At 41.6% G+C, this 12,714-nt stretch overlaps 1 long non-coding RNA gene across 2 annotated transcripts in view; it reads right to left on the reverse strand.

Annotated features, from left to right (window-relative positions):
- LOC147307405 (uncharacterized) overlaps positions 1–12,714 on the reverse strand; it is a 28,394-nt gene that overhangs the window by 8,461 nt on the left and 7,219 nt on the right. The window contains exons 2-4 of one of the 2 annotated variants that reach the window (XR_015126389.1): positions 9,081–9,147; positions 4,924–5,024; positions 2,342–4,745 (exon numbers count right to left, since the gene is read on the reverse strand). This is a non-coding gene — a long non-coding RNA (uncharacterized LOC147307405). Of the gene's footprint in view, positions 1–2,341; positions 4,746–4,923; positions 5,025–9,080; positions 9,148–12,714 lie in introns of those variants that run through there. The other variant, XR_015126390.1, reaches the window with a different exon arrangement.

Consider the following 12,714-nt stretch of genomic DNA (forward strand, 5'->3'; position numbering starts at 1 on the left):
CTGAAGACGTGTTATTACACACCCCTATTTCCACCCAAAAACCCAGTCTATGGTTTGGTGCCTCACATGTGCTGGTTTGAAAATTGACCTTGATCTGACCCTAAAACACCCTGTAAACTAAAGTGGCGTTCATTTAGAAAGCTGGGATACGTGTAGTGCTTGAGAATAAGACTTTCTTGGCCAGATGAATGCATGTTTTAGACACAAGAGGGCACTGGCTCTACATGTGACATGAGCTCACCATGAGTGACAGATGCGTGCTGCATCTTCTATAATCCCCACAGACAGGTTGGCTGCAGTGATGAGGGAGCTTTCCTGTCTTCAGATAACCCTCTATACTTTAAGTCTTCCACACAGAGGGAATCCCTCCATTTACGAGCATTTCTCATTCTCTCCTCCATGCTCGCAAATACAAAATAAAGTTAATTTAACTTGGAGGGGTAAATTAAAATTTGTATGGTTCCTAAATGCAGAAAGCATAATGGGGGGGATGGCTTCCATCATATGGAGGCAGCCGCAGCAACACAGGATGTGATAGAAGTACACTCTTGCCCTCCTGTTTGTTTTCTCAGTTGATGTCTGATAAGCCCTCAACTAAGAAAACATCTTTAATGCCTGTGGCTATGCAGGTCCTGTGGCCATCAGCACGATACCCACATATTCCTGGCGCGACTCCACGTACTGTGGTCTGAACACTATCAGGAGCCGGGAGAAGGCATCTTGAAGTACTTGGAGGCAGAAGTCCAGTTATTTGGTCTTGGCATGCACCTGTGGATTTGCATAATGGTCTCTCTCAAATTTCCCCCAGGAATGCTCGCTAAAGAGGGACCACAAATCAGAAAGTCGTCCTCTGGCATCTAACTAAGAATAATGTACCATGTTGGAAAGGCCTTCTTTCCTTACAGAACCCGTGGGAGATCGCGCAGCAACAGTACAGTGTTGTTTTTTTCGGTGTGTTTTTTAAATAAATGTAAATCTGATGATAAAAATTCCCTAGAAAAAATATGTTTCTCAGACAAATTTTCCATGCACTATTCCATAAACAACTCCAGACCCAACTGTAGCTTGGTTTGGAGGTTTAGGGTTTGCCAAGTTCCTGGAGGGGGGGGGGTAGTCAATTTATGGGTGGTTCTCTTCGACCAAAGAATTTACTTACTCATTTCCCACTTCAGACACCCCCTGCCTCCGAGGAGATGTCCGTCGGTTTCTCTGATCAAAGATAATTGTCCGCAGACAGGGATCCACACAAGGGAGACAACACAAATGTGGCACGCCTATATGCATCTTTAGAACATGACCGCGCTCTCTTCCCTGCTAAACAGCCGTGGGGGTTGTCTGCTTCCCATTCCAACATGCAGGTCCTCATTACCTGATTGGACGGTGCTGATTAACTGCCAACTGGATTGGCTGCAGATATTTATCATTTGCGATGATTGGGCCAATTTAGACTCCAATCTTAATCAGGGTTGTTGAAGGACAGCAGCAGGCCGGGACTTCAGTTCTCTCCAGGAAGTTCACCGTTACTGTACACAATCTAGTGATTTCATGTTACATGCAAATGCGTCCAAACCCTCCCAAACATCAGCTCTCTTCATATGCTGGTCCTCTAGAAGAAGCAGAGTATGAAAGAAGAGCCTCCCTCCATCCGCAATGGCTTACCACAAACGCGACTTTGACTGTTTTGGCTTTTTGGGGGAAATTCTGCCTCAGCTGTGCCTTCCGAAGTTGGCCTATCAGCATCTTAGAAGTGTGGTTCTGCTATTGACGTTGTTGAGGATTATGGAGAAAACAGCTGTAAGAAATGCACATCACAGTGATGACAATGGTCTGGCAACTGAGTGCGGCACAGGAATGTATGGATGGGATGTTACTGCTGATTAAAGAGATTTTTTTCCCTGTGATCTCTTGATATTTCACAGATTCTCTGTTGCTCCTATCAATTCTTCTGTTATTTAAGTGATGAGATCTGGCTCTCAACACTTAGGCTGAGATGACTGCAAGTCTACCTGGAACAGCATGTAAAAGCGGCCTGACAAAGGAGAAAGGGCCTTGTTTGAATACATTCCTCTGCCGGGAACAGGACCGCCAACATGTGCTTTGTTTTGAAAGTGATATAAACGTCCATGCTGAGGTCAGAGACAAGCAGAAGCACGCGTATTGAAAAACGGCTAGCGCGGAGATTAAGTGTCCCCCAGCTGATGGCTGTCTATATTATATATGATGCTGGAATGTGCCTATTGATTCATGGGGTTAGCTGTCCTGCTGGGATGTGCAGCTGCACTGTATTTGATATGTTGGGAAACATTTCAGTAGTTATATTTCTTTTGTAATAACAGGGACTCTAATGTTGATTGTCTAACTGTCTGAGAAATACCCCATGCTGCTCCGCCCTTATTGTTAGCACAGTTGTCACTATAGCGTGTGTGAATAGGCTGTGAATGTTAACAGCATGGGTCGCGGTCTAGTTGAGTCTGTCACCTGACCATTTTAATCTAGACTGAAACATCTTGACAGTTTTGTACAATTTGTCTCCTAGTGACTTTCCTCAACTTTTCCCCATAACACTAGGCTTTTCTTTTGTGTCTGCTGGACTCATTGTCAGTGGGACAGACTTGTCCTGCATCCCTCTCAGAAAACTGAAATATCTCAGCACTACTCTGTACATTTAGGCATTTGTGGTTTCCCCAAGTTAGTGATGTTTGATTTCTCTTCAGCTGCTGAGTTTGACACAGATCTGCTACAGCTCATCTAATGCTATCACTAGATCAAAAAAATCTATTTTTAGGGGATTTATGATAACAAAAAATTATGATAATATCTTTTCTAGTGTAATACTATAGTACTAAAGTCTTTAGCCTGAACTCTCTTAGGCAGCTTTCTTGTCAAGCGGTCTTCAGGAATAGTTCTCCAGGCTTCTTGTAGGACGTTCACTGCTCTTCTTTGGATGTTGGCTGCCTTTTGTTCTGTTGTCTTTCAAGATGATGTTGGGTGTTTGGGATTATTGTCATGTAAAAAGAAAATGAATCGGGTGCCATTCAGATGCTTTCCAGATGGTATTGCATGGTGGATCAAAATCTCACTGCACTTTTCTGTTTTCATAATTCCATTAATATTGAGAAGATCCCCAACCCCAGCGATTGAAATGCAGCCCAACACATGACAAACCCCCCCACAGTGTTTTAGAGATGACTGTCACTCTCACTGTTGTTCCTCTCTCCTGACCTCTTGGACCTATTGGTGACGTTTTGAACCAAAAACTTCAGTTATGGATTAATTACACTGATTTTACCACAGATTTTCAGTCCAGTTCTTGTGTAATTCTTCTCCCCATTTCCCCTCCTTAAGAATGGCTTCTTGATAGCCAAACTTCCACTGAGACCATGCTTAGTTATGCCAAGTTTTATGGCTTTGGGAATCAGCTTGTTGTTTGAATGGGGACAAATGATGATTTTGCAATAGGCTGCTTGTAAGTGCCTACAGATACAATTTAACATTGGTTCTTTGCTAAGTTGTCTGTTATATGTAGACACAACATTGACTCATCCCTTGAGTTAGGTTCCTTCTTTATGCTTGAATGTTTCATAGCCCAGTGTTAAGTTTCCGTACAAACTGGACTGCAAACGAATGAAAAAGCAGAAAAGACTTCAGCAAATAATATTGCTGAAGAGCACTTTCAAAGTCACAAGAAAGTCTGACACCTTGGAAGTGAGATATAAAGAAATGAGGGGTGGCTCAAGACTTTTGCACAACACTGTATACTGCAAACACTGTTGGATATTTAATTCCAATACAGCTTTACAGAGCCACTAGTCTGACTCTCAGCTCTTTTAGTACTTCTGTCCGTATCCTCATAAAGTTTCCCATATCAAATTGTCCCTTTTACTGCGCGCATGTAAAATGCTTCATACAGTTTCTGAACCATGAAGAAGAACAGGACTGTTTACAACAAATTCTTCTGGCGTGATAAAAAGCTGCATAACTCTGGTTTTTGTGCCACAAGGTCAGGATCAAACTAGCTGTCATGAATTCTGACTCCCACAGTTATGCAAATAGAAATATTAGGGTCTAGTAGAAAATGACCAATAATAAGCCTGGCATTGGTCCTCTTTCCAACCACATCCACTCCAAGTCAGTAGAGTGCTCCAGGCCACTGGGCTGATCCCAAGCACTGTAATTATTCACCTAGGAAGCTCAGTATGTTCAGCACAGTCGTCATATTTTGTACTGTCCTCTACTCTGTGTATTACAACAAACTTGGCTTATTTGGCAATTCGCTTCCAAATGACAATACAGGTGCCTTTAATATATTTTGATTTATAAACTGTAACAGTGGATTCAAGTGCTTTATTTCCTTATTAAATTAAAATAAAAAGAGCTGCTTAAGGTTTACCCACAGTTCCCCTGCACAACCTAGAGCTCCTTATTTGTAAAAAGCACTCCACTGCTGGTCTGCGGCTTGGGCCAGATCACTACAACGTGGAACTCTGACAGCTTTTAGTCATCCTCGGAGGTACGGTTTTCTTACTCAGGGGGGTAATAAATCCATTCATACTTTCTCCGGTAAGAAAAAAAGAGGCTTTAAATGGATTTCACTGACCACAGCAAAGCAAATACAACAATAGTAACCACATCTGGCCAACACATGTGCCATCTTTTTTTGTGTACATATCAGCAGCATCCAGCTCACAGTGTGTTTACAGCACGGAGCCAGATATCACCTTCTCTTCTGTGCTGTGAAATTGAAACTGTTGAGAGGACAGAAGAAAAAGAAGAGTTTGACAGAAGCATCAAAAACAAGCCAAAGCATTTTATTTGCACACATCCAGCTCAGCCTAGAGGTGCCAGTTTGGGAGGGCTTAGGCCGGGACTGAATTACACTCTACATACTGCTGCAGATGAAAGAACGGGAGAGGTACAGCACACCTGCTGGAAACTGCTGATTGAAGGGAAGTGTGTTCCTGCCTGCTGCGGTGATCTCTGCCAAGTCATACCGACAAGAGATGGTCGACACAGTTGGGACCACCCTGAAAAGAGAGAGGAACAGGGTGAGGCCTGGACTGACAGAAAGATTGACGGCATCCTATCAGCTGCTACTTCCCCAACATGTACAGCCATTTAGATAATGGCAGGCTGCTTCCTAAACCCTGTGAAAAAGAGGCTTCATGTTCTCCCTCGTGACTGCATTTCAGCTCTCATGAATAGCAGATTCATATGGGTCTTCTTGACTGTCAGTACACATATAGAAGTCTGATGATTGTAATCTTGCTGAATAATCTACACTTTTCCATCCATTTTTTTTTTTTACTGCTTATGCAGTTCAGGGTAACAGCAGGGTTGGAGCCTCTCCCAGCTGTCACAGGGCGAGAGGTGCTGTTCACCCTGGGCAGATCGCTAGTCTGTAGCAGGGCACTTTTCATGTGCAAGCCTTATCACGATATGATGTAATGTATCCAGGCTCCTTTCTGGGATAGCACTGTAGTCTGTCATGGCAGGGCTCGCTTCCTCGTTAAGGCTGTCATCGCCCAATGGGATGATGAGAATGCCATCCAGAAATAAGCGTGGACATCAGAGAGGCCACAGACATGGCATCAAGTGTTTGTTTTGCTCTGGGTATGAATTACACAAGACACTGTCTGTGTATTTATCAAGGTTAGAGAGGGACTGCTACTAAGGCTCACCACACGTCTATATTAATTACATTAGAGATGTTAAAATGAGAACTTTCAACAATACCTTTCAAACGTGTGAGTTAAAATAATGTTTTTCCTTTTCTGAATGTTCTCTAGATCATATTTTAAGGTTTGTTTTACTCTGTAAGCTAGTCAAGTTATACACATAGGTTTAAAACAATTTGTAAAAAGAGAAGCATCCTCTAAAAGAGGTCAGTGTTGTGAAATGCCTGCATAGTAATAGTCAAAAGAAAAACATACAATTCTTTATATTTCACTAGGAAGATGAGAAATATGTGGAGCAATTTATTGGAACATTTGCAAACATATGAAAATACAGCATATAAAACAAAAGCAGAATTTTTACAATTTTAAGAACTTGAAAGTCAATATTTGGTGTGATCATGTTTTATTCTTTAACATAGCCTGAAGCTTCTCGTCATTTCTTTAGGTTTGTCATACTCTTCACAAATAGGTCTTCAGGCTTCTTAAAGTTGTATGTTGGCTAGCCTTATGTTCTGTTCTCTGTTAAAATGGTTGCACATCTTGATCATCTATGTTCAGGTCATGGATCTGGGAAGGCCAATCCATGACTGATAATGTTTCTGCAAATTAGGAGGCTGGAAGCTCACACAAAGTTGCTTTTACTGCGGGCATTGGGCCAAAATACAAAGGAAACAGCCATCAATAATCTTACAGTGCATCTGGGTTTATTTCACTTTACATTAAAGGTAACTAAACTGGAGAAAGAACACAAATGGAGTGCTCAACTCTTAAATAGAAAAGAAGGTTGGACCATAAGTCATTAACTGAGAAGAACAATTCTCAAAATTCTCAAAACTCATTTCAGCTGCAGGAGTGAGACGAGCAAGCTAAAGGGCCAGGTGAGCTCAACGGTCAAAGAAGCTCAGGAACCAATGATGAGAAATCAAGAGAGGAAAGGAGGTAAATATGGTAATAAAATAAGAATATTAACTGCAGTTTTGTTGTGTGTTTCTCTGTGCACTTATGGTTTGACTGAACTGGGAGTGTGATTTGGGATCATTGTTAAAAACGGAAGCTGTTGCCAATCCTACACTTCCCAGGTGGCATTGCATGGTCTATCAAAATCTGACCGTACTTTTCAAGGTTCATAATTCCATCAGTTTAGACAAGAACGCTGACAACACTGGTTGCAATACAGCCTCAAAACATGACAGAGCCTCCACTGTTTTTTTACAGATGGCTGTAGACACTCATTGTTCTACCTCTCTCCTGATTTCTTAAGTACACATTCAAATTTGCCACTGATTTTTAGTCCAGTTGTTGTGTAATTTGGCATACCTCAGTCTTTTTCGCTTCCTTAAAAAATCTTTACAGCCACCCTTCCACTGAAACATTTCCGATGAGGCTTCAGTGAACAGGAGATGGATTAATCGAAGGTCCAGATGCAGCTCTCAGGTCCTGTGTCAGGTCTTTGCTGGATTTTTTCCTGTTTAGGATGTGACTTTCAGATACCGATCATCTGCTGCAGATAGAACTGGCAGGCCCAAAAAACTTTCAGGAATACGCTCCAAAACCATTCAGATATACTGTATGTCAGGGTTTCAACTACTAGCTCTTTCCTGATGCAAAAATATCATTTTATGTCGTCAAGCTCATATTGTTGCTACTTTTTGTAGAGTTGGTTAAAGAAATGGGAACAAATGATGTGCTTTTGTGACTGGTTTAAAAAAAGAAAAAAAATATTTAAAACTTTTTTTTTCATAGCTTGTCTGTCATGTGTAACGCTTAAACAACACAGTCTGGCTCCTTGGAAGCAAACTATAAAGAAATCAGCGGTGACTCAAGACTTTTACACAGTACTGTGCATGCATATAATCCTCCTCTGGCTAGACTGACAGACGAGAGAGATGCTGACATGCTTGTAGTTTGGTTGCCGTATTTGGACAATGAGGAAAAAAATATATTGGGTAAAGGCCCACTGTTGACATTGTCCAAGCTGTGAAACCCAGTAAATACACAAAATACTGGATATTTATTATATCTTCAGCCATTAAACTGTCACCAGTCAGCCCGGCTGTTAAGACGTTACATTTCGTGCCAGTTAGTTCACATAATTCACAGACTGGATGGAATCCCCCAATTTTTTTTAAAGTCGTCCAGGCGAACGGCCGTCGTCGTTTCAAAATCGCTCACAGTATGGGCCAGCGTCTCCACAAGGGCATGCAAAAACTTTTCAGATGTCCAACATTGTACATAAAATGCGGTTGAGACATTTTCCATCCACCAAATTCATCAGTGATGTTGTTATGGTCGTTAGAGAACGCAACAGCAACATTTTTGTGGCAAAGTAAACATTACCTCAACAAAGAATTTGCCCAAAGACTTCTCCGAGGAGGTTTTGCATGGAAATAAACTTCCAAGTAAATACGGTGTGTGTAACACTTTTCAGTCAAACTCCACAGACGCTCTGTATTTATTACAGCATAAATATGAAAGCCTCCCATTTTTGGTCCCATTTTTTTTCCTAAGAATGAAAATGGCACAATAAAAGGCTGTTATGCAACCAAAGATGTTTCTGGGTGTTTCAAACAAGGAGATTGAGCTATTTTCTGTTTAGGTTTGTGATTAACAGCCCCCAGGTTGTCTCCAGATGTGGTTTGGCCTCAGACACACACACACACACACACACACGCTGACTCTGATCAGCAATAAAAAAGGTGACCCCTCATGACACTATCCATCATCATAAGAGATGACGCGGTGATCTAATAAGAAGATCTGACTCTTTGTGCAAACATGAAATCATTATTTAAGCTAAATGGTGACAGCTGGTTGAGCGTTTAGAAGCACAGGCAACAGTTACCAAACTTCTCATCACATGCTATTAACTGGTGACATAAAAACAATAAGGTGTTGGGAAACAGTGGGAGAAGTTATGTGAATTCAACCATCAGAGCCATCTAGGTCTTTTGTACCTCCATTTATTTTATGAGGGAGACTTGGTCACAATCGATCTATAAAACAACAAATAGAGACCGAGCTGTTTGTAAATAAAAACTGCCCCCTTCCTTTCCACTGTCCAGTTTGCCCATTCCAAAATCCTCTGGAGCCTTACATAATTTCCAAACATAAAAATCTGGTACACAACAAAAAACGTGCATGATTTTAATCCTTTTTTAAAATTGCTCTGAAATGCATCTAAACATCCCACGCACCATTTACTTATATCATGATCTATCACGCAAGTCTTAATATACAAGCCCTGTGATTGATTCCTCTTGGGTTATCTTATCTTCAGCTAAGTAGAAACAGTTGAAGGACAGTTTTATGACTTTATCCTTTTGTTAACAGCTCTCCATAATTGCCGTGTCACCGTGTATTTTTCTACTCAGCTGTCATCCTGTTTTTATTCATTTAGTAACTTACCTCTTCCTATGATAAACACTCTTCCGGACCGTGCCAAGACAATCCGTGGAGAAAGGGGTCCTGGGTACTGCAGGGCGAGTGCAGAAACAACACTGCATTAGTTATCCTAAAGTCAAAGAGCTCCTTAATGACAGAGTGATAAAGTGCAACCTTGATCTCGTTTCACTGTGCTATATATTACTGGTTTCTTGCATCTTAAGATTAGTCACACGAAACAAACCAAAGCTCCCGTTGCGGAGATCCTGTTTTTAAATTTGGATTTAAGGATATAATTCTTTGATAGACTGACTGTGACTGAACATGTAGTAGGCTGATAGACATGATAGAGCTGCAGATTCGTGTAAACACATTGGAAACAGTGGTGTACAGTAACCATGAAGTTTACTGTAACATCAGCAGCAGCATTATTAAGTAAAAGGGTTCTAGTTTTATTTCAGAAACTCAATCTGATATTATTCAACCTGCAGGTGAGGAAAAATGAACAGGTAAGCACTTATCATCTGTCTCTATAGAGAAGCTACAGCAGGCAGAGAGTTAGCTTGGCTTAGCATTACTGTAAGACTGGAAACAAACAGCTAGTCAGGCTCTGTCCAACGCCTCTTAAACTGCTAGCTTTTACACTTTTCCTGGGTTTCATAAAGATTAACATGTATTAAATCTTGATGAAAGACCTTCAGCTATGTTGGCAGGTGAATTTGGAGATTTGTATCTATAGCTTCACAAAATCCACTTTTCGTCACCATAACCTGGTGACTCAAGAAGCCCCCCCCCCCCCCCCCCCCCCCCAGCAGCTTTGAGCAGCTTTGTGTAGGAAATTGTTTCTAAACTGATTCTTTATATATCCTTTATAGGTCTTAGGACTTTTAAAGCAGTGCTTTAAAATAACTTTAAAATTATCTGAAAAGTTCTTCCAAAACCCTTTCCTTCCTGATAAGAGAAGCAATACCCTCGCAGCAGAAAGTTTCATCTAATTGCTGGTTTAGACTGCACGGCCTGCTGGAGACTAATTTGAGGTAAGCAAATAAACAGATTTAACTCTCTTGGATGACCTTGAGCTGGTGTGACTGTGAAGCAAGCGTGGCACACTCAGTGAATTTTCCTCTTATAAATAAAGGTTGAGGTAAACACTGCTTAATCATTTTGTCTAAATTCATCAGCTTATACTAAGTACTTATTTACTTATTTCCATCCTGACAGTCAATCGTGTACAGTATTTGATTGTTAGGTCCTGTAGATATTTAGATGTGTTGCTCATGATGCCATGAAGTCATGAGGATCAGCACAATAAGTAAACTCACCTCTTCTGGCACTTGAGGCTGTTTAGCAGCATGTCTGTCTGCGGGCTTATTAAAACTTGGCTCCCTAATGAACATTCGCCCTTGAAGCCTGCTGAGTGCTTAGTGCTGCTCAGGAGACGAGGCTCTGGACGCACGGGGCCTCTCTTCCTGCTCCCTACTGAGCGCTCGGTATAAAACTCAGCTGTACCGGCAGGCCGGGTTAGAGTCATATGAATACTTTTACATTACAGTGAACTGGAATGTTAACAAAAGACAGTCCACAGAATAAATTCTATGCTTGTTCCTCCATGTTTTATTTCAGGAGGAAATAAATTTTGTGAGCTAATGTGGAGAAGTGTTGCTTTGGCTTGGTGACAGTTCCTGTATGTCGTTTTGTCATTGTCATCTTGTCAGCTTTGCCTTGGGTGATTTAAACCCCACTGCTGCAGCAGCATGGGAGAGCGAGAGCAAAAAAGCTGTTCCACATGGGCTGACTGAGACCCTGCAGCCATGCCGTGAGTTCACACTACACCATGCCAATGTGTGTGTGCATGTGTATGCATGAGAACTGTAGCTGAAGCTGAGTGTGATGTGGGGCAATGGTAGACAGAGTTGCTCAATAACATAACCAGTCCAAGATTTCTCTCATGGGTGTGATTCACAAAGTGGGCAGTTATGGGAAACATCCAAGAAGTCCGACTTAAAAGACATGAAAATCCTGTTCTTTTTATCTATCCATCCATCAAGAACATCAAACCAACAGTCAATTGTTCTGGTAGTAGTGTGATTGTCTGGGGCTGTTTTGCTGTGTGAGGACCTGGACAATTCATCAAGCCATGAATTCTGCTCTTTACCAGGAAATGCTGAAGGAGAATGTCCAACCAACAGTTCATGGCCTGTTAAATTATGCAGCATGACAATGATCAGAAATGCACCAGCAAAATCACCAAAAAAAGGACAAAGCACAGAAGAGTGGGCTGAAATTCCTCCACAGCATTTTGAAAGAGTCATTGGCAGTTTTCAAAAACACTTTATTGACGTTGTTGCTGCCAATCTATCTATCTATCTATCTATCTATCTATCTATCTATCTATCTATCTATCTATCTATCTATCTATCTATCTATCTATCTATCTATCTATCTATCTAAGTCCTCTGGTTCTGCCAAAGATGAATGTGACGCTAATTTAAAAAACAGTTCAAAGACATTCCTGAAAAGTGCCATGATGAATGGGGCAGTTTTCCCAAACATCTGTTGGAGGCCTCAGTTTCTGTCTGCCTGGAGGGCTCTCGCAGACAGGTCAGGGTAGTCAGAGAGACTTCCTCCCTGAACCTTGCATCCCTCCAGTCCAGTCCCATGGATCCCATGGTCGTAACAAGGTTTCATTGATAGCTGTTCCACTGACTGGACTAAAGTTTAGCCGTTGTTGAATGCTGCCGTTGATGTTACCCTACTGACCTTCACGCACTCAACACTGGCGACTGATAATTAACAAAAGCCTGTGGCAGAGAGCACTTTGAAGTCATCTCTGCTAATCGTCGTGTCATCCCCTTTTTACTTGAAGTTTGCTTGTGGTAAACAGAGACTAGGCTATGGTGGGCCAGAGGTTTGTTCTGACTAAATGGACTATGGGGAAAAGGTTTAATGGATTGAAAAATAACAAATTTATCATGCTTAATAAGAAGCTATTCAGGTCAAATTGACCTCATGCGGGGGGTTAAATCGCATCGTAACTTTCTGGTGCTCGACCTTCACTGTTAATTGGGGGCAGTGAAGAAGATTTTTCATTCTCCTAACTGCTGAAGAGAGCACATGATTCTCTGCTCACAGCTAACCAAGCATAAGGCCCGTGCAGCAGGACTAGCAGGCCTTAAACACGAGCATTACACGAGTGCTGCATATGGAAAGAAGATTATTCCTTCAAAACACAGCTAGCAATTAGTTTGCCTCAAACTCCAGCGCCATACCAAGTTTATGTGCTGTCATGTTGAAGGCTGGGAAGCACGTGCCATCAGTGAGTCAGCCACCAAATAGGGTTTATGTCTCATCCATTCCCAGCAGTAAAGATAAACAGAACTTAACCTGCATTACTCAACAGGCCTGCAGTCTAATATCAAAACAACTGACAATTTGTTCAATCTTTGCTTTATGGTGCGTGCAGTCAGACTAACACATGGGTGGCTTAGGGGTGAAATAAAATAACACAGTCGACGTGTGAACTAAAAAACCCTGCAGCAAAACAAGGTTTAAAAAGCAACAAAAAAAGTGAGTTACAGCTGACACTGCTGTAAATAAAGATAAGATTTAAAGGCAGATGTACAGTTTATTCACCACACAGGCCTATACTTTCCATATT

This window comes from Aulonocara sp. 'chitande type north' Nkhata Bay, linkage group LG19, assembly GCF_057382095.1.
Source record: "Aulonocara sp. 'chitande type north' Nkhata Bay isolate Kocher_YH1m ecotype deep benthic linkage group LG19, A_spYH_male_GT1.1, whole genome shotgun sequence".
In the NCBI taxonomy this organism is placed as follows: Eukaryota; Metazoa; Chordata; class Actinopteri; order Cichliformes; family Cichlidae; genus Aulonocara; species Aulonocara sp. 'chitande type north' Nkhata Bay.